We start from the raw sequence: 27,579 nt of genomic DNA, 5'->3' as shown, positions 1-27,579 counted from the left end.
AAAGAGGAAGTAGAGAAAGACAATCAAAAGGAGGAGATACACATTGTCAACACCACTCCAAGAAGAGAGGAGCTTCTCTAGTTGTGGAATCAAGAGGCAAATTGGATTTGAAGGTTACTGGTTACAAAGAACGGCAAGATATTCCAAACTTAGCAAGAGATTTACTCAATCAATGGAGGAAGTGGAGACTCCAAACTGTATGCCAACATTTTTGGGGCCAATCAAGTGTCAACTTGTCTCAATTTCTTGAAGGAAATCTGCTCAAAGTGGGAAAGTGCTGAATTTTCAACTTGACATTTGTTTTTCTTAGCATTCATTGTATTTCATACCAGTCATCTCCTAGTTATGAGCTCCATTAGAGTCTAACAGAGACATTGGAGCTCTAGTAGCCCATACATTTCAGTTTCCAGCCTTGAATTTCATTTTTAGTGTGTTTCAATCTGTTCACACTGCCAATCAAGCATATGTAGATTTGATGAGGCAGCAGCTTTTATGGCTGGCTGGCTGCAGACTACACCCATCGGCCCCATTATGAGCTATTCAGCCAGTTTTGGGCTGGTTACTATTTACAGCAGTCCCCCCTCTTGCGGCTGCCTATTTATCATCTTTCATTGCTGCCACTCTCTTTCTCTCTGTTCAGCCTGATTCTCTCTCATATCATCCTGATCTCCCTCACCGACATCTTGAGCCACATGCAGGAACTGATCAGTCCTCTTTGTATTCAATAGTCCTTTTCAGACTAGTGCAGTCTATTCCTTCCATTTTGTATGTTCATTTGAGTCTCTCTCCCCCCTTCTCTCTCTATGTTTGTGCTTCTCTTCCGTTGCACACTCACATGGTATCATCGCCAAAGGAGAGGACTCGGAGCATCTACAAAGAGGAGACCACACTCTCTTTGTTATTTTCTATATAGGACATTTGCAGTTGCAGCCTCTGAAGCCTAGATGATTGTTGCTATTTGTTGGGCTACATCAAAATGCAACACTTCTCATGACGGATCAGCTGATTTCGGTGGAGATGAACCATCTACAGGCCATTTTCTGCAAAATGCAGCCTGGGCTCTTCCAAATCCAGAGCAGACCGACAACAAAATGCAGCATATTTCTTTGTGTGATTGTGCAGATACTCCAAAAGGATAGATGGATAACTGATTCAGCTAGCTTGATGATTCTGATGAGGACCAACAAAGACCTAATCATGTATCAAAAGATTGACATTCTCATCAAATAGATTGTCGCAAAGACCGTCACGATCAAGCGACACAAAAAAGAACAAAGGTCGGATCACTATTCCAATAAATATCGGAAATCTAACCAATCCAAAAGATCAAAGTGTACAGAACCCCCCCCCCCCCCCCCCCAACCTTCTCTATTTCTTTCTACTAGGTCTCCTGCTACAGGACCTCACTTGGCCATAAAGGCACCCTTTGTGCGAGTGTTTATTCTTCCTTTCTTGACTAAGGATTATGAGCTACCATGATTCAATCCTTGTTCACGTCAAAAGAATCCCGTCCACAACAAAGGTATGGACTAAGCTCTCTTCTTTATACCAGGTTCCAATTACTCCCTTTGGTCTTGCAAAGTGGAGTGCATCTTAGATACCTTCTATTTGTGGGATTTCATCATCGGCCCCATCCACTATCGAATTGTGGATCCCCATATTGGATCAACTATAGATCATGCAGCTCTTTGGAATAGGCTCAACTCCCAAACCTACCATGATTCAATTCTTGTTCATGTTAAAAGAATCCACTCCACAACAGAGGTATGGATCAAGCTTTCTTCATTGTACCAAGTCCAATCCATCACTTATCACATCACTCTTGGGGCAAAATCCTAAATGCTTTTTGTTGATGATTCCACGACTATGAAGGGCCATATCAACAAAATGGAAGAGATACAAGATGAGCTTCCATCCCTTGGCAAGAAGATATTGTCTAAAGACACGGCTGTGACTATTTTGACACACCTTCCATCTCCAAAATATGATGCTTTCTATGTCATTCATCTTACTTCTAGGATTCAAGACACCATCACTTGGAAGGAGCTTGTACTGATGATTTTGAAGCAAGATGCTAGATACAAGGAAACTAGTACTGGCAGAGCTAGAACTACTAGTCGCATGTTTGCAATTGCATCATCTTTGGGAGGGGGCAACAAGAAGGAGAAGAAAGCCAATAACAAGGAGCAAGAGGAGAAGGATGAGAAGTCCAAAGGGGTGTTGAGCTAAAATTTGCATTATATATTGATTACCTTGTTATTACAATTCCAAAACTCAATTATTCCAAAACTGTCATTAAACTAGCCATTTTCCTAGAGAGTGTTTGTGTCCCATGAGCCAAACCCAAATTTGGAAGGATCCTCTCATCTATAAATAGGCAGATTTCCCACCACTCAGCCATCCTTTTTTTGTTGATTGTTGGCACCTATGCTTTGCTGTCCACACCCCTTTCCAATGGATAACTCAGTTCGAGGTTGCTGTCCATCAGCTGGTGCCTACATCCAGCCCTTCTCCATCAATTGGTGGCTGTATTTCTGCCCTCCAGGCCTATGTTTACTTATCTGCAGTAATCAAGCCACAGTTTCCAGCCATCACACACTGCCTAGAAGTCACTAGACTGCTGCATTTACTGCTGAGGAGACATTTGCAGCCTGCATTTTTAGTCCAGCACCTATCACCAGCCTGCCACATCATTATTACTGCTGTGTTTTGCTCTTTACAGCAGTCCCCTACATCCTACTGAGGATTTCCAGCCTGTTGCCTACTGTTCAACTTGTCCCAATCCTGTTTGGCACTAAGCTCTAGACTCTCCAGATCTGCCTTTGCTGCTGCCATAAACTTTGGGAGGCTGTCTACTGCACTTCAAGATCCGTTAAGAGTACAACACACTCTCCAGCTCACTCTTTGCCCCGTTCCTAGAGAGAAGTTTGAAGCTCAATATTCACCTTGCATAGTGTGTTTGCTGCATTGAGCATTGCATTTATTTGTTATTTTTCATTCATCTTTAGTGTGCATTGTCTCTAAGTTACCCTAATCCTATTGAGTTTTTTTAATCAATATGTGCTTTGTCCTACAATTGTATTTGTTATCTGTAGATGAGTATTTCTTTACAGCACACGGTCCCTATCTAAGATGGGTGGTGCAACTAAGGTGGTGGTGACAAACTGCATGGGCAACCAGCAACTTCTTTGGAAAAATGGGTGGCATAAGCTAATTGTGCAAGCGATACAAGATAGCGCTTTTGATTTGCAGCAAAGGGATTTTATTATTTCCTACTCCACGTATATTGTTTCTTTATTAAGTTGCATGCGGGTTTGGACACATTAAAACTCAACCCTCCATCTTCTTAAACGTTGGACTCTTTCTTTCACTCTTTAATCGAATTCTCATTCAAGGCAAAACTAAGCCCTTTAAGCTATTCCCCTGCCCATGCCACCCACCCCCCAAAAAACAAAGGCTTCAGTTCTGCATTACATGCAGAATGATTATGCTTCTTTTGCTCCTCTCTCTCGCACTTCTTGAACTCCAAAACCACTCTTCTCTTAATCTCTCTCTCAAAACCTCTCCTTTGGTTTATACCATGTCTTCTCATGGTGTTTCTCCCTTTGATATGCCCATTCATGCAGAATCTCAGCACATGGAGGACAACACATACACAAGCAGCATCTCGAAGTTGTTGCTTCTTTCAAATTTGAAGGAGATTCGTCCATTGTGGCGATTCTCCAAGCTCAAGTGAATGAAATGCAGCGCCAATTAGCCGAGCTCTACACTCCCCATTTTTTGTATATACACACAGTCATGAGCGGGTTGCCTCTTTAATTCTAACCCGATTCCTTTAAAGGGAAGAAGAAGGAATGTGATGAGACAAACATTGACTTGTGGCTAGCCAAATGGATGGCAATTTTCAAAAATTATTTAAGCTTGATATGGGGAAGAAAAGCTTGCATACATATTCACAAGAGTTTAAAGATTATTGCATAAGACAAAGGCCATGGATGATGCTTAAGCGTTTCTCTACATGAGATACCTTTTTGGATTGCCACCGAACTACCAAAATGAAGTGCTCAACAATCCTGTTCACTCGCTCAAAGACATCTATAGGTATGCAAAGAATTTTGACAATACTTTGGTTAAAAGTAGGAACAATCCGTTGACTGGAAGTTCCGAGTCAACTTCGGAGTTGCACAAGAAAAAAGACACCAAGCGTAAGGTCACTTGTAACGACAATCGCTCGGAGGGCCATTGTTTCACCTGCCATCAGATGTGCCATTTTCACAATGATTACGAGTGTCTCCAAAGTAAAAAGGTGAAGTCTACTTCCAAGACTTTGATAAATACTCTTGAGGCTCCAAGTATTTATTCTGAAATTCTATTTGAAGAATGTTTTGTTAATGCTAGTAATAGCAATAGTAATTCCATTAATAAAACTTTTTTTTGGTCAAGATGATCTTTTAAAGCTCTAGTTTTATTATGGTCAACATGATCTTTTAAAGGTCACAAGACATATAAATGGCCAAGACGTTATAGTTTTATTCGATAATGATTCTACTCATAATTTTATTTCCTCTCACTTAATGTAAAATCTGCGTCTACACACGGTATCCGTTGACCGAGTTTATCATATCTCATGCACGAAGGGCCTCATGGTGGATCACTAGGATCGAGTGGTGTCAAACTTATATCTTTCGATCCAACAATATTATTAAATCATGGATTTTCGGCCAACTTATAAGCCTTGACTATGTGCATGTCATTCTTAGCATGCCACAATTCTTTGAAAAATATTCCTCCTTGTGTATTGATTATAAAAATCATGTACTTTCTTTTTAGCTTGATGGCCATTTCGATATAATTGAGGGCTCCGAAATCACACTTAATAATATACATATGACTTCAATAATAGAGTTTTCTCGATGTTTTTCTAATCCAACTGTTACTACTTATATTTGTTTTGTTGAAAAAGTTCAATCGTCTAATAATCAATGTAATTTGATTTTTTCAATAATAATCTCAATATAAATTCAAACATAAGTGAGTATTTGAATCCAATATTACATGAGTATACTGATATTTTTCCGTCCAAGTTATCAAACAAACTTCCGTCGTCTCACAAAACCTTAGACCATTGTATTGAAACTTTGCCTGGTAACCATCCCGTCTCTCAACAACCTTCTAAGTTTAGTCTAAAAGAGGAGGACAAGATAGCTAGGCAACTTCATAACTATGGCTAAGGGTTATATTGAACCCAGCAAATCCCCATGAGATGCACATGTCCTTCTCTGTATGCCCAATGATTAGGATATACCCAAGAAAATTTTGTACAAGTATCACGATGTGCCTAGCACTAGATACACTACCATATATCGGACTTTGGCATTGGTTACTCGTTATGTTTATTGGCTGCATATTAAAACTATGGTTGAGTCTCATGTACATGAGTGTTCACAATGTCAACTTAATCAAGCTGAACGGCATAGATAAACGAGGATAATGCATCCTTTACAAATACTTGATAGAAAATGAAGTAGCATTTCTGTGGATTTTGTAGTAGGATTGCTCCATACAAGTCAAGGTCACGATGCAACCTGGATTGTAGTCGACCGATTAACGAAAATGGCTCGATTATTCCTACAAAAACGACTGTGAAAAGCCATAAGTTGGCCCGTCTCTTTGTTGAACAACTTTATAAACTTTATGGTTTGCCCAATCAAATAGTCAGTGACCGTGATCCTAAGTTCACTGGCCATTTTTAGCAAATGGTCTTTTAAAAGTTGAAAACTCAATTGTCCTTGGCGTCCTTGGAACACCCAAAAACCGATGGATAGACCAAACAAACAAATCAAACCATGGAGGATATGCTTCATATATACATTTCCCGCCCCGCAGACAATCTGATTTGAAGCGTTATCTTTCTCAAATTGAGTTGGCTTATAACAGTGCTAAGCATTCAGCTACCAATTATAGCCCGTTTATGCTTATGTATGGTTATGAGCCAAAACCACCAATTGCCACAGAGCTCAGTGGAGTGAAAATAGATTATGCAATCTATAGTTGACTTTCTCTACGATATACAAGGGATATTGACGATTGCAAGGGAAAGCATTAAAACAGCCTAAGATCATGCTACATTTTATACTAACCAACATCGTCCTCCCAGAGAGCTCGAAGAAGGCATATTGGTTTACCTTAAAGTTCCAAAGTGCTATAAATTATCTTCGAGGTATTGCGGTCCTTTCCAAATTACCAACAAGATACGTAGTATATCCTATGAGTTAGATTTACCATCGGAAATCTCAATTTATCTTCTATTCCATATGAGTCATTTGAAAGAACAACTAGGTTTCAAATACTGGGACGGTGAGCAAATTGTTCCAATTGAGGAAGTCCCGCGGCTTGAGAATACTACTTGTTACATTCTACTCGAACCCGATTTGGTTCTTCACTTTAGGACTAAACAATCCCATCGAATCGTTTATCTCAAGTATTTGGTCAAGTGCAAAAACTGTCCAAAGCAGAGGCCACTTGGGAGTCAAGGCGTTCATTGAGAGTTGTTTTTCTCACTTCATTCCTGAGGATATCGTAGAGGATACCAATCATTCATCAGGGGCAAAGTGTTATGTCCCTAGACATTGGATGGATACTAGTAGCACTGGTCACAGTGGTCATGAGGTGAGTTAGTGCAAATGCACTAAGGACACCTTGGGATTAGGACAACCAAGTCCTATAAATAGAACTCAAGGCCCTATTGTGCACATTCATTATGTGATCACCACTCTTAGACTCTTGGCATGTTAGCCAACGTATCCGTACATGAAATGGTGTGGGGTTAGTGGTATGGGACACCAACCCTTGGGATGTAGTCGTGGCTCAGAGTGTTGCTAGCTCCCAAGCTTGAGGGTGAGCCCGTTTGGCTCTATGGCTAGGAGGTAAGTCTGTCCAATCTCTTTCACAATGAGTTTGGCTTGTGTCATGTCTCGTATGCAGGTTGGATCCCAAGGGAATGCTTCACGCCTTCCTATTTGCCTACTTATGGAAGGTCGTTCGGTTGCTGAATATCATCAAACATCTTCTCAATATCTATGTTTTGCAACTAGACAATTGCCTACACTACTAGCTCACTCAAACATCATCAAACATATTGAAACTTTTGTTGATGCATTTTAAGATTGCTTCAGTGTAATGTCCCCATTACTTAGTTTATTTTAATATGTGTATACATTCCAAAGAAAATTGATTCAAATTGATTCATGTCGAGCTTTTTTTTTTCTTAATACTAGCTCTAATTATAAGACTGACTCTCATTATGAAGATAATTAATGAGTTATTATATGCCAGTTCATGGAAGAAAGACTTGGGAGACCCTCGCAAGACTAGTTTATTAAAACTATGTTTGTAGTATAGAACAACAAAAAAAAAACTAGCCTAGTGGATAGTCACTTGGCAGTTAAGCGCACTTGGGTGACGACACTGCCGAGATGGGTGACCTCCCGAGAAGATTTTCCTACAAGCTAGTGGAAGCTTCTCGCGTGCAACCAATAACGACAACGAAGCCTTTGTAGCCCGTTACCAAGTATGCCAAGGTCTATGCCTTAGTCGCCGCCTTAGTCGAGAGCCTTGGAGTGAGAAGGACCACACGGTACTCGCTGATAGATTCGTAAATTTTTATCTTCACGCTACAAAAATGGATCTCCCTCTCTAGCGTCATCAATGATGTCATCAGAAGCGCTAAAAGAAAGCGTTCTCTCTTTGTCATCGATAATGTCATCGAAAAACGCTAAAAAAGCAAGCGTTCTCTCTTCTACCCCTCCCCCCTTGCAAAAGTATAAATTGGGAACTTGGGGATGACCAGAAAGAGAAACAAAAGCAATCTTGACGGAACAAGACACTGATCGAGAAGAAGAAGACTCTATTCCACGAGATGAAGAGACATCATTCCGTTCAACCCAAGGAAGGGGATATGCTGAAGGTCTCTCATCCTCTTCTACTTTGATCCGAGAAGAGAAGACACTAAAGAACTCTATCCCATTCTATCATACCTCTACTCTGGTCTCTATTCCATCTACTAGAGAGAGTGAAGTATTGCTCTCCACGAGGCAAGAAGAATCATCCGCAAGGCCTACATCATTGAATCCCGCAATATCCATCATCATCATCGAGAGTCTTACATCCTTGCCAACCGGTATTACTGTCGTGTTCTTCTTCTTCTTCTATGAATCATATTTCCGTCATGGCCCCGAAGAAAAAGAATTCAAAAGCAGAAATCACGAATGACTTTACTATCATGGAAGCAACAATTGGAGTTGCGAGCACAGGAGTCACTAACAAAGTCACAGGCGCAGATAACGACCCTTTACCAATCGCGATACCACAGGTTCTTCTAAAAAAATTCTATCCAAATAATACAAGTCTCTTGAGAAATACTAACTTAAGACCAAGAAACTTGGTTACAAGAACTGGGAAGTTAGAGACCCCAAAATCTAGATACCCCTAGTTAAATTCCAAGGGTTGGATTTCAGAAACCACTTTATGACTCTTCAATTAACACCTGGTCTTTTCACACACACACACAAAAATAGAGACCTCACTCCCTCGCTCAACACCAGATCAGCCCCGAAGACCGACGCCCCTCTCTGTATTTCTTTATCAATTAAAAGATGGAAAGTTACAAAAATGAAATGTTCCAAAATACATAACCTGAGAACCATTGGTTTTCATCTTTTCTGAGTAAATCCCTGCTACATAAGAACAGTACAACATGATCAGAACAACAAGCCTTTTAGGAAAGCATTTTCTGTAACCATAACTCAATGATTTATGTCCAAAATTGCAGTCTGTAGATCTCTGAATTCACTGTTCTTACTGTCCAGCATGTCTAGAACAACATCCCTTTTAGGAAAGCATTTTCTGTGACCAAAACTCAATGGTTCATGTGCAGAATTGTAGTTTGCAGATCTCTGAATTCATTGTTCTTACTGTCCAGCATTTTCTGTGACCAAAACTCAATGATTCATCTGCAAAATTGCAGTCTACAGATCTCTAAATTCATTGTTCTTACTGTCCAGCATGTCCAGAACAACATCCCTCTTAGGAAAGCATTTTCTATAACCAAAACTCAATGATTCATGTGCAGAATTGTAGTCTGCAGATCTCTGAATTCACTGTTCTTATTGTCCAGCATTTTCTGTGACCAAAACTCAATGATTCATGTGCAGAATTGCAATCTACAGATATCTGAATTCACTGTTCTTATTGTCCAACATGTCCAGAATAACATCCCTTTTGAGAAAGCATTTTCTGCAACCAAAACTCAATGATTCATGTGCAAAATTGCAATCTGCAGATCTCTAAATTCACTATTCTTACTATCCAGCATTAAAACAATCCCACAAACAGCACTAAATCATAGCTGAAAAACCCTATTCCTGTGTGGCATGGTCATTACTTCCTTTAGTTCTTGCATTTGAGAAGCCAACAGCTGCTCCCGAACCTGGACAATGAGGCTCTTGCCTCAGCATAAGTGCAAAGAAGGCACAGAACTGTACCTTCAATGGAATCATCCCATCATGCAAAGCATTTCCTTTGAAAATAGAGAGAGAATTGATCAAAGGAAGCAAGCTCTACCTCCGTACATGAGTCAGAGATGAAGAAGTACTCTCCATAATTGATGGAATTGCAGCAATCTGCCCTCAACTCCTCAAAACTTCGTTCTCAAATCTGCCCCTTATGCCTATTACGTTTTTTTTTAATGCCCTCTCTCTCTCTTTTGAAAATTTATGCCAAATGGCATACATGTAACAATTTTCTCGTTTAAACTTTCCGGTCTAAAATTCTCCATGATCGGTGTAAAATTTGACCTCAGCACACAGACCAAAGAATTAATCCTCGTGCAAAAATGAAGATAATGACGCGAACAGATTTTGGGGTCCAAAAATAGTAACTCCCTAAATTTTAGGGATGGTGACCCCTGTGTTCCTCAAGTTGTTCTGAGCAACTTTTATCATTGCAACCACATCAAAAAGTGTAATGTGACTTAGTTACAGTGACTTTTATTCCATGAGCATTCTCACATGTGTATCTCCTATCTTGGTAGGACTCATTGTCTTGCACCATCTCCAGTGGTTAAGCGCACAGTCCCAAACCACTGGCATTCTATTCTTCAGTGCCCATTCAATATGGAACCGGTCCTAAGACTCAGACAAACCGTTAGTCCAATTTGTCTCAATGGCTGCCTCTTCTGGCTATGCAAAGATCCCGGCTTATTCCAAGAGAACTCTGGGGGTAAAAAGCAACAACAACTAAAGAAAAGAAAAATAAACTATTTATATAAGTAAATAAGGAAAGCAACTGCAAAAAGTATCACCACCTGGTGATATACCCCCCTCCTGAAAGAAGCAAGCAATCTCGATTGCATGCCACACATGCTAACGGATGACACAGGACAATAACAACATTCTCCATGTTATTAGTGTCATCGCATGTATCATTTGTTGTTAACAGATGATACGGGGCGATGGTAGGAGTTTTCCCTACTACCATTTGTGTCATTGCAAGTTCAAGTCTCACATAGCTGGAGAATCACATCTGTATCCAACTATAATTACTCGGATCCTTTCTAATATACATGTTTCCGGATGCAACATAGGGCGATAGCATGTATCTCCGAACTATTAGTGTCACAACATGTATAATCATTCAACTTAAGTGTAACAAATACAACTTCAAAGCACTCAGATTTCATTCAATGATACACATTTAATGCTAAGTGTAAACCATACATTGTGCATTATTCAATGAGATGCACTATTCAACTGTACAAAAGAGAATGTACATTGCTTCAAAAAGCATTCTAAGTCACTCTAGATTCCAGCAAGAAAGCTTCTCGGTAAAGTTGCAATAACTGAGGCAAATCTATCAATTCAGTCAGCTTCTTCTATCCATTTAGCATCCATTGGTAAATAGTTCTTGAACTTCACCAAAAATATTCTTATAACTCTACCTTTCACTTTCCTATCCTTATGTGCCAGGATATGCTCAGGAACTAGAATCTCATCTAATTCCTCTACTTCGGGCTGTTCCTCTTGAACCGTATCTTCTGGCACTTCACCAATAAAAGGCCTCAATAGGCTCACATAGAATGCATTATGAATTTTCCAATTCTCTGGCAATTTCAGCCTATATGCCACGTCATTGATCTTCTCTGAGACTTGAAAAAGGCCATAGTAACGCAAACTCAGCTTTGGAAATAAATGTTCCTTGCCCTTCTGTTTTCTCAAATGTGCCTTTTCAAAACGCAATAAGACTCAATCATCCTTTTTAAACAAGAGTTCCCGACAATGACTATCAACAGCTCTTTTCAGTTTAGCTTGTGACTTTTCTAAGGCATACTTGACCTTTTTATATGCTTCTTCCCAATCTTTTACATAACAATCTGCTTCAAAAATGTTATCTTTTGTTTGCAAAATGGGAGGCAGTTTCTTTCCACCTTCCACAATCTCAAAAGGTGCTTTGCCAGTAGATGAGTGCACTACATTATTGTATGCATACTCAACCAATGACAAGTAGTGTTCCCAAGAAGTCTTATGGTCTAAAACATAACACTTTAGTAGATCTAATTGCTTCTTCAGACTGTCCATCAATTTGTGGATGGAAAGAAGATGAAAATTTCAGCGTAGTGGCCATGTTTTCAAACAATGCTTTCCAAAACAAGCTAGTCATTCTTGAGTCTCTATCATTGATAATTGACCGTGGCATTCCATGGTACTTGAAGATATTATGCATAAATATCTTTACCATGTGTTCTGACTTAACCTTTTTCCTTACAGGAATGAAATGTGCAGTTTGTTGAATTTGCAAATGATAGTCCAGATTCCATCATTCCCTGAAGAAGTTCTTGGAAGATCAAAAATGAAATCCATGGCAATACTTTCCCATGGCCTTTCTAGAATAGGCAATGGTTGCAATAACCCTGGTGCCTTCTGTCTATTAAATTTGACCTTTTGGCATACAAGGCAAGATCTGACATATGCATCAATATTAGATCTCAAGGCTGGCAAATAGAAGAAAGTCTCTACCGCTTTGATTGTAGCATCAATACCACGATGTCCTGCATACAATGGAGCATGGCTTTCTACTAAAACTTTTGGCCTTAGCTGTTTTGTAACGCATAGTCTTCCATGCATCATGATAAAGCCTTCTTTGAACACATAATGATCATGATGTTAGCCATTGATCAACTGTTCATAGATTTCAGAGAAATCTTCGTCATCAACATACTGCTCTTTCATATCATCCAATTCATGGTGATAAGAAATTGAAACAGCTGACACCTGTGGTTTGCGAAATAAAGCATCTGCAACTACGTTCTTCTTGCCTTCCACATGCACTATCTGAAAATGAAACATAGATAGGAAATTTGACCAACGCATGTGTTTCTCTGACAATTTAGCCTGTGTGAGAAAGTATCTAAGTGTTTGATGATCCGTTTGCAATACAAAATCAATATCAAGCAAATAGTGCTTCCAACTAGAAAGTGCATGGATCACATCCAATAACTCTTTCTCATAAATTTGGCGGGTCCTTTCAACGATAGAGAGTACTCTACTCTCGTATGTCACAACTCAGCCATTCTGCATTAATACAGCACCAATGCTATTTCCACATGCATCACATTACACTACGAATGGCTTACACAGATCTGGCAAAATAAGCATTGGATCTGTAGTCATTTTTCCCTTCAAACATCTAAATGCTGATTTCTCTTTGTCAACCCATTGCCATTTGGCATCCTTCTTTTCAAGCACATGTAAAGGATAAGCAATCTCTGCAAAGTGTCTTACAAATCTTCTGTAGTAAGAGCATAAGCCAAGGAAATTGCGGACATCGTGAACAGTTTTCAAGTCTGGCCAAGAGACAATTGCTTCTATCTTTGTAGGATCCATCTTCGCACCATCTTTAGAAACTATGTGCCCAAGGAAGTGAATCTCTTCCAAAAAGAATTCACTCTTCTTGCCATTAATGAGCAATCTGTTACACTTAAGCTCATTAAAGACTGTAACTAAGTGTTTTCTATGCTCCTCTTCATTCTTTGAAAAGATAATCATATCATCAAAGAATGTACCAACGAAACTTCGATAAGGGCAGAAAATTCTATCCATCATCCTGTTAAACGTAACAAGAGCATTGATCAATCCAAACGGCATGACTAAAAATTCATAGAGACCAAATATCGTTCTAAAAGCAGTCTTATGGATATCCTCTGGCTTGATTCTGATCTGATGGTACCCACTTTTCAAATCTAACCTGTTATACATTCCTGCTCCCTGTAATCGATCAAGAATGTCATCTATCCTTGAAATCGGAAACCTATTCTTGATCATGTTCTTATTCAAGGCTTTGTAGTCAATACACATTCGCCAAGAGCTGTATTTTTTCTGAACTAACAACATAGATGGAAAAAAAAACTACTGGACTGAATTAGTCCCTTCTCTAAAAGCTCATTAACCTGTGTCATAATCTCTTTCTGTTGCACTGCATTGACCCTATACGGTGGCCTATTGGGCGGACTAGTCCTTGGAATAAGATCTATGATATGATCTTCAAGCCTCTTAGGGGGTAACTCTCCTGGTAACAAATCTTAGAAACGGTCCACTGAATTTATCCAAGAAAGCCCTTCTACTTTCATCTAGTACAAACACATTACTGTCAACTTCATTAACTTACTTTGCAAAAACCAAGTACGCAGAAATATGATTTTTCATTACAAAAGTAATTGCAAAAGCATAAACAATTGGGACAAACTCTCCTTTAAGCTTCATATCTAACACGAGTCTTGCCCTTATGTACAATAGTAATCGTTCTATTGTAAGTATCCAAGATAGCATGCTTCCTGTGGCACCATGGAATACCCAACAGGACATCATAGCCCTCGCATAATATGGAACTCCTCTATGTCCACATAGGTCTGAATGTGCATACGGAGTTTGCCAAGAATGGGGGTGACAGGTTCAGTATATCTTGGGCATGCCAAATCAACCTGTCCAACTAGTCCCATTTCCTCGGGACATATACCCAGCTTATCTACCAATGCCGGTGAGATAAAGTTTGCACGAGCTCCAGGATCAAAGAAAATAAGCAATGTGGAATCTCTGATCTTTCCCCAAGCTCTGCACAATTCTGTAGCATCATCAGCTGATTGATCTCCCACCATATCAGGCACTAAGCCAATGCTGGGCTTCTTTTTACTTGGCACATCTTTATCCTCTGCATCTTTAGAAGATTACTGTGGGCACTTAGAAGCAATATGGCCTTTTTGTTCACATATAAAGCATTTCCCAGCCATCATTAAAGCTTTTCTTTCTTCAAATGATTTGCCAAAAAGTGCCCTCTTCTATCCTTTGCCTTGTTTAAAAGAAGTCTAAGGTTGCTGCTAAAATCTTTTCTTCCAAAAAGACTTCTTTGTAAAGCTGGTCTTTTCTGGAAATTGCTTCTTCTTCTTGCCACGATCCTTCTTAAACTGAGAATCCTTCTTTTCAGTGTCTTTAAAGCTGTCAGCTTTTCCTTTCAACAATGCATTTGCCACACCGGCATTTTCAATTAACTATACCATATTTGTAACCCTGGTCTTGGTACAATAATCCTTGATGGCTTCGGGCACAAACCGCAACAGTACTTTTCAATTTGTTCTGAAAAGGGCACTGTCCTGTAAGAACTCACGGGCAAAAGTACTTCCCAAAATTTCTTATTGTACTCTTCTAAATCCGCACAATTTGCTACATCCAATTTATGCCATGCAATCATGAAATGTGCAGAAAACTAGGCATAGACACAATGCATGCCCCTAGGTTGATAGTTGAGTTAGCTGATGGAAAAGAAATTAAGTGTCTGTTAGGAATGGACTGGTTAATTCCCAATGACGCTCATATTCATTGTGAAAAGGACCAAGTTACATTCTTGAATTTTGTAGGACAACAAGTAACCACACAAGGAGAAGCAAGAAAACCGAAGATTCAATTAGCGAAAGCTTCTCGACTCGCTAAAGGTTTAAGAGAAGGCTCACCTGTATACCTAATCAAATTAAATAAGGCTGAACACGATAAAGAAGCCGAAGATGAACCGTCATGGCTTAGGGAATATGCTGACGTATTTCGTGAAGAATTGACTAAACTTCCACCACAGAGAGAAGTCGACCACGAAATCAAGCTAGTACCAAGAGCTGCACCAATTGCAAAACGACCATATTGAATGTCCATTCCGGAAGCCATAGAACTAAAGAAACAACTCAAACAACTCTTAGATCACAGATACATTAGACCTAGTAACTCACCCTGGGGATACATTGTCGAGGGCTAAATCAAGTAACAATCAAGAATAAGTATCTGATTCCAAGGATCAACGAACTACTTGGTCGACTACAAGGAGCAAAGATTTTCTCCAAGATTGATCTCTGATCAGGGTATTACCAGATCAGAATCAAGCAAGAAGATATCCCAAAAACCGCTTTTAGCAGCACAAGGTACGATCATTACGAGTTTATCGTAATGTCATTTGGATCAACCAACGCCCCTGCTACCTTCAACAGATTAATGCAAGATATATTTAGACCTTATCTTGATGATTTCGTCCTTGTATTCTTTGATGACATCTTAACATATTCCAAGGATGAAAGAAGTCACGAGTCACAACTGCGGACAATTCTTGAGACAATGCAGACTCACAAGCTATATGCTAAGAAGAAGAAGTGTGCATTCTTCAAGAAGAAAATCGAGTATTTAGGGTTTATAGTTTCAATGGAGGGAATTTCAGTAGATCTGGCCAAGATCAAGGATGTACAAGACTGGCCGCCTCCAACCACTGTAAGCGAAGTTCGTAGCTTTTTGGGTTTAACAAGATGGTATCGGGTCTTTATCAAGAATTATGCCTTGATTGCTGCACCCCTCACCGACCTACTCAAAAGGCAGGTTGCCATTAAATGGATCCAAGATGAACAGTCTAGCTTTGACAAGCTCAAGCTAAGTTTAGTCACAGCTCCGATCCTCAAACTACCTAATCTTAACAAAGAATTCGAAGTGGTGACCAATGCGAACTCTCTTGCTTTGGGATGCGTACTCATGTAGGAAGAACATCCAATAGCATATTCCTCCAGAAAATTGAAGACTCACGAGAGAAATTATGCTACTCATGACTTGGAATTACTTGCAATTATCCACGCTCTTAAGTTATGGAGACATTATCTACTTGGTAAGAAATTCTCACTGGTAACCGACCATAAAAGTCTTAAATGGATCTTCACTCAACCAGATCTAAATATGAGGCAATGTCGGTGGATCGAAGTCTTGCAAGAGTATGATTTTGAGATCAAATATAGACCGGGCAAAGAGAATGTAATTACAGATGCTTTAAGCCGCAAATCATTTCTCAATGCACTTATCTCAGAAGAACCTCTTAGAGCTCAAACACTAACTATAATGATATCAATGCCTAGCAAACCCATGATCGAGCTAGCCAAGGAGAAGACAAATAATGATCCCAAATATCAACAAATGCTAAAGGAAATTCAAAATAAATAACAAAATTCTAAGTTTAAGACAAAGTATTTTAACTTCTCTATTGACGAAAGGCTTGTCTACTTCAGGACAAGATTATGTATTCCTTCAAGTCAAGATCTTAAGAAGAAGATACTATGGGAAACTCATGATTCCCCATTTTCAGGACATCCTGGCTATGCCAAAACTCTCAATTCAATTAGGAAAAATTATCATTAGGAAAAGCTCAAAGGTGGCGTACTTAAATACGTAATTGAATGCTTGAGTTGCCAATGAATAAAAGCCGAATGAGTTAAGCTGCCAGGAAAGCTACAACCACTTGATATTCCTCAGATGAAATGGAAATTCATTAGTTTGGATTTTATAGTTGGATTACTCTTAGTTTAAGGAGGATACAACTTGATCATGGTAATTGTGGACATATTAACTAAGGTTACCCACCTTATTCCGGTCAAATCCAGCTACAAAGCCTCAGATATTGCCAAGTTATTTGTCAAAGAAATCTTTATACTTCATGGACTACCAAAGAGAATTATCAACGATCGTGATTCTCTATTCACTTCGCATTTTTGAAAGGGATTATTTGAAGCTCTCGATACACATCTTTGTTTTAGTACAGCTTATCACCCTCAAACTAATGGGAAAACAGAGTATATAAATCAAGTCATTGAAGATATACTTAGGGCATATTGTTGCAAAGAACCTAAACGGTGGATGCAATATCTACCTTTGGTGAAATTTGCTTACAATGTGTCCTATCATCAGAGTATTCAAATAACCCCATTTCAACTCTATATGGGCAAGAATGCCTAACCCCGCTAAACTTCTCCAACCCTACCTTGTAGGTTGAAGCTTCTAAGAAGATACTTGAAGAGATGGATGAACAAGTTAAAACCATCAACCAAGATATACAAGCTACCAAGGATCGGCAGAAAGCCTATATTGACCTAGGAAGAAAAGAGTGAATCTTCCAAGAAGGGGACAAGGTTTTTATCTATGTACGCTCAAGAGGAGTTCTTTATCCTTGGGAAAATTCAAGAAGTTAAGCCCAAGATACTGTGAACCTTACAAAGTCATAAAGGCTCTTTGACCTAATGCTTATAAGCTGCAACTTCTTGAAACCCTAAAAGTTCATGGTGTATTCCATGTAAGTCTCTTGAGGCCCTATGTACCTAATCCTGATCATATTATTGATGATCAACAAGTTTTAATGCCGAGCCAAGGTTTCCTTGAACTTCAATCTAATAAAAACTTGGATGTAAAAGAAAGAATCCTTAGGAATAGGACCCTTAGAAAATATCTCATCTAGTGGAAGGATTATCCTGAAGAGGATGCCACTTGGGTCGATGAGATAACCCTTATGAAAGAATATCCCCAGTTTTTCTCGAGATGAGGACATTTCAATTTCTCTAAGGAGGGAAGAATGTAATGTCCCTATTACTTAGTTTATTTTAATGTGCATATACATTCCAAGGAAAATTGATTCATATTGCACATTTATTTATTTATTTTAAATACTAGCTCTAATTATGAAACTGACTCTCATTATGATAATTAATGAGGTATTATATGCCAATTCATGGAAGAAAAACTTGGGAGACCCTCCCAAGTCTAGCTTATTAAAACTATATTTGTAGTACAGAAAACAAAAAAATAACTAGCCTAGTGGATAGTCACTTGCAGTTAAGCGCACTTGGGTGATGACACTGCCAGGATGGGTAATCTCCCGAGAAGATTTTCCTACAAGCTAGTGGGAGCTTCTCGCGCGCAGCCAACATACCAATGAAGCCTTTGTAGTCCGTTGCCAAGTATACCAAGGCCAAGATGCCAAGGTCTATGCCTTGGTCGCTGCCTTAGTCGTGAACCTTGGAGTGACGGCCGCCCGATGACGCATCGCGCGGTGCTTGCTGATAGATTCGTAAATTTTTATCTTCACACTACAAAAATGGATCTCCCTCTCTGGCGTCATCAATGATGTCATCAAAAGCACTAAAAGAAAGTGTTCTCTCTTTGTCATTGATGATGTCATCAAAAAACACTAAAAAAGCAAGTGTCCTCTCTTCTTCCCCCCCTTGCAAAACTATAAATTAACGACTTGGGGATGACCAGAAAGAGGACCCTAAAAGAAAGCGTTCTCTCTTTGTCATCGATAATGTCATCGAAAAACGCTAAAAAAGCAAGCATCCTCTCTTCTATCCCCCCCCCCCCCCCTTTGCAAAACTATAAATTGAAGGATTGGGGATGACCAAAAAGAGAGACAAGAGCAATCTTGACAGGACGAGACATTGATCGAGAAGGAGGAGACTCTATTCCACGAGATGAAGAGACATCATTCCGTTCAACCCAAGGAAGGGGATACACTGAAAGTCTCTCATCCTCTTCTACTTTGATCCAAGAAGAGAAGACACTGAAGAACTCTATCCCATTCTATCATACATCTACTCTCGTCTCTATTCCATCTACTAGAGAAAGTGAAGTATTTCTCTCCACGAGGCAAGAAGAATCATCCACAAGGCCTACATCATTGAATCCCACAATATCCATCATCATCATCGAGAGTCTTACACCCTTGCCAACCACTATTACTATCATGTTCTTCTTCTTCTACGAATCATATTTCCGCCATGGCCCCAAAGAAAAAAAATTCCTAGTGCAGAAATCGCGAATGACCTTGCTATCGTGAAAGCAACAATTGAAGTTGCGAGCACGGGAGTCACTAACCGAGTCATGGGCACAGATAACAACCCTTTACCAATCGCGATACCAAAGGTTTTTCTTTGAAAAATCCTATCCAAATAAGATAAGTCTCTTGAGAAATACCGACTTAAGGCCAAGAAACTTGGTTACAAGAGCTCGGAAGTTAGAGACCCCAAAATCTAGATACTCCTAGTTATATTCCAAGGGGAAGATTTCATTATGTAAAACGCAAGTGTCGATTGCTACTAGAATTAAGCATCACTTGAAAGTTGCATGATTGATTGAAGTCATAACTGCTTGCAGACATCAATCTTGTTTGTGATCTTCTAGATTAAATCCCGATTGAATTAAGTATTGGAACAGATAAAAATTGAGGAGCCCTGTACCTCCCCCAAGGATAGGTGTTGAATCCCCATACCAAGAGGGGATGTTTTTACCGCAGCGGAAGCATGGACCGGCTCTGATGGCGAGAGGTCTCCCACCAGAATTGTATTAAGTAGAAGGTAGATAGGGTGCCAGAGGGACTCTAGCTAGTAAATCCCTTTTCGCACCTAGGAACTACTTGGTCCCCTATATGGCTCGAGTTCTACTTGGGATATCTATAAATGCTAGCTATAGGTGGATTTAATCTTGGTGACATGCAGATGCGCCGGATGAGGCAGTACGTGAAATTGTAATTATTCTCCTGTATGGGCGGTGTCAAGTGTTTTTCTGAAAACTAAAAACCCCTAGTCAAATTGTAGTTAGGTTTGATTTTTGCTAGCTTAGTTATTTGCGTGATTGTTTGTTTTGTCATTTTGTAATTGGATTTCTTGTGTTTGTTTAGTTTAGGATTTGTTTCTGATATTTTGTTTGATTTGTTGAGTGTGAAACTTGATAGCCTTGGTCGAGCTTGGTATTTTTTTGGACAGGTTGAAGGTGGAGTTTAATAGTAGCTGTCAAACATTGTGGAACATGGTATATTTTCTTGTTGAAACTCTTGCACATCACGGGGATTATGGGTTCACGAGCACTTCACGATGCACTTGTTTGATGCAATGCACTCGGGATCGTCTCTTGAATTATTCAAATACTTCCAGGCCATGGGTTGGGATGAAGCACGTTTTGCACCATCGTTAAGTACTTGCACGGCATGAGGCCTGCTGCAGCTATATGCAGTAAATCTTAGTTGCACGCACACATGAGAGAGCACTTGTCATTGAGCATGCACATTTCTTGCACGCACAATATTTAGGATGTTCATCACAAAATTAGAAACCTCTGGTCGAGTCTGTAAGGTGATTGGGTGAGTTAGAGAGTCATGAAGGACGCCACCAATTGTGAGATGGGTTATTCATATCTGGTCAATATCTTGAGGGCCATCTTTTCTAGAGCGTTGGTGAGATTATGGGTGGGAGAAGCGGAGTATGTTATATCTTTTTTAAGAGCGTTGAGAGGTGAGAATAAGGAATTTTAAATTAACAAGAAATTTTGTTTACATTTTGCATGACGCACGATCACATGTAGATAGACTAGGCACAATTTCTTCAATGCATACATTATTTTTGTGTGTAACATCGATTGATTGGTTGCATATCATGGATCCAACATTGCATATTATTCTAAATCATGAATGATTGGGCATGGAGTTCATTTAAAAAACCATATTCTTGCTAGGGCACATTGCATTAAAAAAAACAGGTTCATATCTAGGGAATATTTATTTTGAAGACTCGATGATCAAAGAAAAATGTCATAAGTTTTACATCGTCAGCGAGTATTTTTTGAAGAAAAAGAAAACATGTGTGCTAAAAGTGTGTGCAATCACAAGAACAATAGGCCAAGGAAGGAAATAAGTCGACCAAGATAAAAGATGGAGAAAAATGATGTGATTTACGAAAATCAATATTTTTGTCCATTTTTTATGGATTTTCGTAATTCTGCCCGCGTGGGCTTGTTGACCAAATGCATTCCGATCGTTTTGAGTACCCGAACGAATATATTTGGAGTTCAAATGACGAAATTATGATCCAAACAAGTTGCAAACACGCATAGGGTAGAAAAAACGAAAATAGTGAAAAGCAGTAGAAAAGCAAAAGCCAAAAGCTAAAAGCAAAAAGCCTAAAGTATATGAGTGTGGATAGAAAACTATATAAGGAGATAACAATCGAGAGTTAAGGGCCTTCCCCCTTGATTACAATTGTATTTTGTGAGAGAGAAGAGTGGAGGGTCACATGCGAGAGGATACTCTTGACGTGCTAAATTTGAAAGTTGAAGAATTTGGATTTGTGGCGCTGAGTGTCGGCTCAAGGTTGTTAAGGTACGAGAATATATTTCACTTGGTTTGTTTTCGAATTGTTGGTATTTTTGTTATGTTGTATTTGTATGTGGTTCATGTTGTGTATTGTCGAATATTTAAATTTTCCAAGTTGTATTGTGCATCCGACAAAGTCAATTATCCCAACCGGTACTCCTTAACGTCTCGTTATCGAGTTGTGAGTGAGGCTTGCTCTCGATCACCGCTCGCGTAACAGCGGGAGAACACACACTATGGAATATAATCAATGAAATTGTTTTATTCTAATTATATGTCCGTGAGGAAATTACATAAACAAACAACTGTGCATAAAAGGATTTTAATTAACAAGCTGTTTTTATATGTTTCACGTAATGTAGTAATAATTAGATAACTAAGAACTTCCATAGAGGAAAGCGGATGGATGGATTCTCGATGAATTCAGTCCTATGGCAGGGTGGTCTCGATTAGCCAAGAGATTTCCCCAAAAACAAACACTCGGAAGAAACTCTAGGAATGGCCGATTCGCTGACTTACTTAGGGTTTGGTCTCAGAACCCAAACTGTAAATTATCTTAGGGGAAAGATACGGCGACTGTGCCGCCAGGGCACTACGAGGAATTTCATAAATCCTTAGTCTACTACTGGAAAAAAGCGTTGTACTCCATGAACCAAGGGTAATGGCAATCGCTCCTTTCGGACAAGAAGCCTCTCGAAAGACACATCTGGATGTGAGTTAGTTGTTGATAGGTGACTATTAGATCAATTAGGAACCTTCAGGTCGATCCTCCGTGGGTAACGGCAATACGCTTCCCTTGCGGGGTAGACCTAGGGTTAACTAGCCGGACAAATCCGATCATTCTGATTAGAGTACGAATAGCGACGACTAGAAGGTAAACTCTGAGCAACTACTAAAATGTTATCCATCAAGAAATCAAGGTGGGTACGTTACATTCAGAGTACAACATTCTACAAGCTGACATCAACATCTCCAACTCCTCAGCTCACCTCATCCCTAGTCCTCAAGACATGAAGGTTTTGGTATATAATTTGATTTACACATTCATTCATCACCACTTAGTTATCTTCATCTTCAATTCTATTGGTCATTTATTTATCATACACTCTAAGTTTTCTATGTTCAAGCATTTCTTTACAAGGAGTAACTTGCTCTGAGCAACCAAACCTGCCTCACCTATGGGACCCATCTCATCCTTATGGATGCCAAGTTTATTGCCAACTCTGGAGATATACAAATTTTGCAAGCACCAAGATCAAAGAAGATCAACGCCTATTGATCTCTAACCTTGCCCCAAGCACGGCATAACTCTGCCACATCCCCATTTGGCTGCTCACCAACCATATCTGATACCAATCCTGCAAATGATTTAGGCTTCTTGCCTTTTTGCTCTTGTTTTGCATCAGTGGTTTCATTCACTTTAGACTAAGGATAATCACATGCCATGTGCCCTTCCTATTCACAAATAAAGTAGTATTTTGTATTCTACAAAGTCTTATGCCCACTTGGTTTTACCACAAACAATAGTTCTGAAATGAAGGGCCTCTTAAATATCTCATTGTTCTTCATAAAGAGAAGCTGCCCTTGAAACTTGTATGCATGACCCTTTAACAATTCATTTGTTATTGTTGCATTCTTAATCAGCTTAGCCATGTTGGTCAATTTTGTCGTCATGCAATAATCTTGAATCTTCTTGGATAATCCATTAGCAACACTTCTCAATCTATTTTGACATAGGCACATCTCTGGATGAAGTGATGAGTAATAGTGCTGCCCAAAACCTTGAGTCCTCATCATCCGAGTCCTTGCATTGTTCAGCATCTAACAGTTGACCTATGCCAAAACTCCCATTACTCCTACCTCAAAAGTGTTTTTCAGCCAAAAGAGAAAACTTACTTAAAATGTATCCAGGTGTTTGGTGCTATGCCTTGCATGAGAAGAGTGCCCCACTACCATAGTGCATTACTCTTCAGAAAGGTGGTTGCCTTGCTCACTTTTGAAGACTATAAGAAGTTCCCTGTAACCGGCCTATTCACTGGAAAGGGCGGTAGTGTACAACCAAAGTACATAAATGCTTTCACCCAATTTACAGTCGTCCACTTTACCTGAACTTAAAGACACAGAATCAAGAAGAAATACAGGAAGCTAGAATGCTCCTGTTGCCACATAGACACCCTGTTGGCCCCTAAGTTAGGCGCCCCTTGCGGTATTTCTTTATTTTTAAAAAGAGAGAAAATACAATGGGCTGTCTTTCACCTATTCTGGGTGAAATTTGGCAACATAACAGTACAATTACTGACCCAAAACATGCCGACCAAGAGGGGAAACTCTGCCCAAGTCTGAATCTTCTGGTTGGAGTGCAGAGTTGACCATTTCAGCCTACTGTATTTACTGGTTCAGACCTGTTCTGAAACCTGTTTACAACTCATACTGTTCCCTGTACTGTTCAGCCCACTGTAATTACTGATTCAGACCTGTTCTGACACCTGTTCTCAGCTCATATTGTTCCCTGCACTGTCCTGCATCATCTGTGCCAAGTGCCCCTTGATTCTGACATCAATTGGGCTCTGAAATACCCTCTGAACAGTCCAGAATCAGTTCCGGTTTAGTGCTGTTTCAGGCACTTTCTTGGTGAGATTACCACCCTCACCTGTCCCTGCTGGGAACTGCAAACAACTGCTCCTATTCCTGAAGAAAAAAAGGCTCCTGCCTCATGCAAAAACAGCATATTCCACACAGCTGTACCTGAATCAGAAGAAAGGCCCTTGATTCTGCAGCATAACCATACTGTCAGGGAGAGAAAGAGAGAGAATAGGAAGCAAGCTCAGCCCTCTGTGCATCATAGACAAGGTAGACCAGCTCTCAAGAGCTCTCCATCTGCAGCAATCCATCTCCCTTTCACAAAATGAGCCCCCCATGCATTGAAACTCGTTTTTGTGCTGCCCTCTCTCTCTCTTTTGGGAATTTATGCCCAAATTGTGACACATGGCATACATATAACAATTTTCCTATTTAAACCTTTCGGTCTAAAATTCTCCATCCTCGGTTCAAAATTTGACATCGGCACAGACCAGAGGATTAATCCTCGTACAAAAACGAAGATAATGACGCGAACAGATTCTGGGGTCCAAAAATAGTAACTCCCTAAATTTTAGGAGTTGCTTCTATTGCATCCCCACTAGTCTTCTGACCATCTTTGCAGACTATGGCTACATCCAAATCTGTAATGTAGCTCAACTGAAAGTGAATTTCCACTAATGACCCCACATGGACTAATCTCTTGAAGATTTGTCCATCTTCACTTTAAACTAGTCTCTTCCAGGCTAGTTCTTCAACACACTTGTCCATATACACTTTCACAAGTCTCTTTCAGGCTTGTCAATCTACAGTGCCATCAGTCTCTTCCAGACTTATATTGGACCTTAACTGTCCAGTCTTGACTCACTAGACATTCCTGTCCGTTTCACATACTGGCCATGCAACTCAGGCATTTAGATTTCAAGAGGGATCCTTCCAAAAAGAAAAACCAAATAAAATATGTAATAAAGAAATCAACAAAAAGGTACTAGTTGTCACAGTCTTGTGACATACCTCCCTCTCGAAATCGCAAACATTCTCGTTTGCATGAATGTCATACATGCTTCCAGCTAACCCAGTGAACTTACACTTGGCAGCACATATACAACACATACATGCTATCAGTCAACATTGTGTACTGAACACACTGTTAACACATGTATGTTCTAACTGTGAAACATGGCAGACTATCATCATGTGACTCCACATCACTGTTTCCAGATATAGTGGCCGGTACACCACAATGATATCCCCATAGTGGCAGATTCTCATTTGATGACTCCACATCACCCTGACTAGAGATCTAGTGGCCGGTACATCAAAATGATATCCCCATTGAGTCAATTCACAGAATACATGCCCGATCGAGTAACCATTGTTACAACATGTATTCAATTCAATAGAAGTAAAAACTGTATTCTTGCAAGCAATACTTACTTCTTTAGCACTGAGAAAACCATATGGACACAATAAGTGTTAACCTATACAAAATCTGTTTCTGTACATAATTTCTTTCTTGAGCAATTGTCACTTTGACAATCTATTTCAGCTTAGAGATACAAGGGGTCAAGGTAGGTTGCAAGCGAAATGCTTCAAGGTAAAGTTCCAATACATTAGGTGACTCTGCAACTTCACCTTCGTCCATCCACTTAGCATCTATAGCTGGATAGTTCTTGAACTTAACCAAATACCTTCTAGCAACCTTGCCTTTCACTTTCCTTTCCTTATGTGCCAGTACCTGTTCTGGAACAAGAATTTCATCAAGTTCCTCAACTTCAGGCTGTTCCTCAGCTGGCATATCTTCTGGCACATCACCCACATAAGATCTAAGAAGACTTACATGGAAAGCATTATGAATCTTCCAATTGTCAGGCAATTTCAGCCTATAGCTGACATCACTAATCTTCTCTGTTACTTGAAAAGGCCCATAGTATCACATATACTAAGTTTAGTGAAAAGACTTTCCTTGCCTTTCCGTTTCTTTAAGCGTGCCTTTTCAAACCACAACAGTACCCAATCACCAAGTGAAAATATCAATTCACAACGGTGATGATCAGCAGCTTTCTTTTGCTTTGCCTGAGTCCTTTCAAGGGCATGCTTAACTTTCTGATACATTTCACCCATACTCTGCACATACTGATCTGCCTGAAAGATCTTATCCTTTGTATGCAAAATTGGAGGAACCTTTTTACCACCTTCAACAATTTCAAAAGGGGCTTTGCCTGTTGACGAATGCACAGTATTATTGTATGCATACTCGACCAAAGGCAAATACTGCTCCCACTTTGACTTGTGTTCTGACACATAGCACTTAAGCAAATCCAAGACAGTAGAATTTGCCTCTTCTGACTGTCCATCAGTCTGTGGATGAAATGACGATAAGAACTTAAGCGTTGTGCCCATGTTCTCAAATATGCCTCTCCAGAATAGACTTGTCATCCGTGGATCACGGTCACTGACAATAGACTATGGCATACCATGATACTTGAAGACATTGCACATAAACAAATGTGCCATCTGATCTCGTTTTATCTTCTTCCTGACAGGAATGAAATGAGCCTGTTTGCTAAACCTGCAAATAATAGTCCATATCCCATCATTTCCTATCTGTGTCCTTGGAAGATCAAAGATAAAATCCATAGCTATGCTTTCCCATGGTTTATCCGGAATAGGCAATGGCTGTAAAAGCCCTGGTGCTTTTTGCCTGTCAAACTTGACCTTCTGGCAAATCAAACACTGCCGCACAAAAGCATCCACGTCTCTTCTCAAAGTAGGCCAATAAAAGAATGTCTCTACTGCTTTGACTGTTGCATCAATACCACAATGCCCTACATACGGTGGAGAATGACTCTCTGTCATAACTTTCCGTCTCAATGGCATAGTCACACATAGTCTACCATGCATCAACATGAAACCATCCTTGAGAAGATACTGCTCATGATGTTGTCCATTAACAAGCTGATTAAAGATCCTTGCAGAATCTTCATCATCAGCATATTGTTCCTTCATATCATCAAGCTCATGATGATAAGGAATTGACACAGCTGAAATTTGTGGCTTCCTTAACAAAGCATCAGCCACAACATTCTTTTTGCCTTCTACATGCACAATCTGAAAATGGAACATTGACAAAAAGTTTGCCCAACGCATATGCTTTTCTGACAGCTTAATCTGAGTGAAGAAATAACGCAAAGTCTGATGATCTGTCTAGACAACAAAATCTGCCCCAAGTAGGTAGTGTTTCCAACAAGAAAGCGCATGAATCACAGCCAGCAATTCTTTCTCATAGACCTGCATAGTCTTCTCTGGCCCTCGCAAGATTCTGCTTTCATAAGCCACTACCCGGCCATATTGCATTAACACTGCACCAATGCTATTGCCACAGGCGTCACACTGGACAACAAATGACTTCCTAAGATCTAGCAGAATGATCACTAGACTAGAAGTCATCTTTTCTTTAAGAAGATTAAA

At 39.7% G+C, this 27,579-nt stretch overlaps 1 protein-coding gene across 3 annotated transcripts in view; it reads right to left on the bottom strand.

Annotated features, from left to right (window-relative positions):
• The window catches only part of LOC148040461 (thiocyanate methyltransferase 1-like), an 83,839-nt gene that overhangs the window by 48,468 nt on the left and 7,792 nt on the right, over positions 1-27,579 (bottom strand). The window lies entirely within an intron of this gene.

The sequence above is a fragment of the Lygodium microphyllum genome, chromosome 2 (genome assembly GCF_053477565.2).
Source record: "Lygodium microphyllum isolate KBCC chromosome 2, Lygodium_microphyllum_v1.1.10, whole genome shotgun sequence".
NCBI classification, from domain to species: Eukaryota; Viridiplantae; Streptophyta; class Polypodiopsida; order Schizaeales; family Lygodiaceae; genus Lygodium; species Lygodium microphyllum.
Note: the sequence above shows the minus strand (reverse complement) of the source record. Positions and strands in the feature narration are given on the sequence as shown.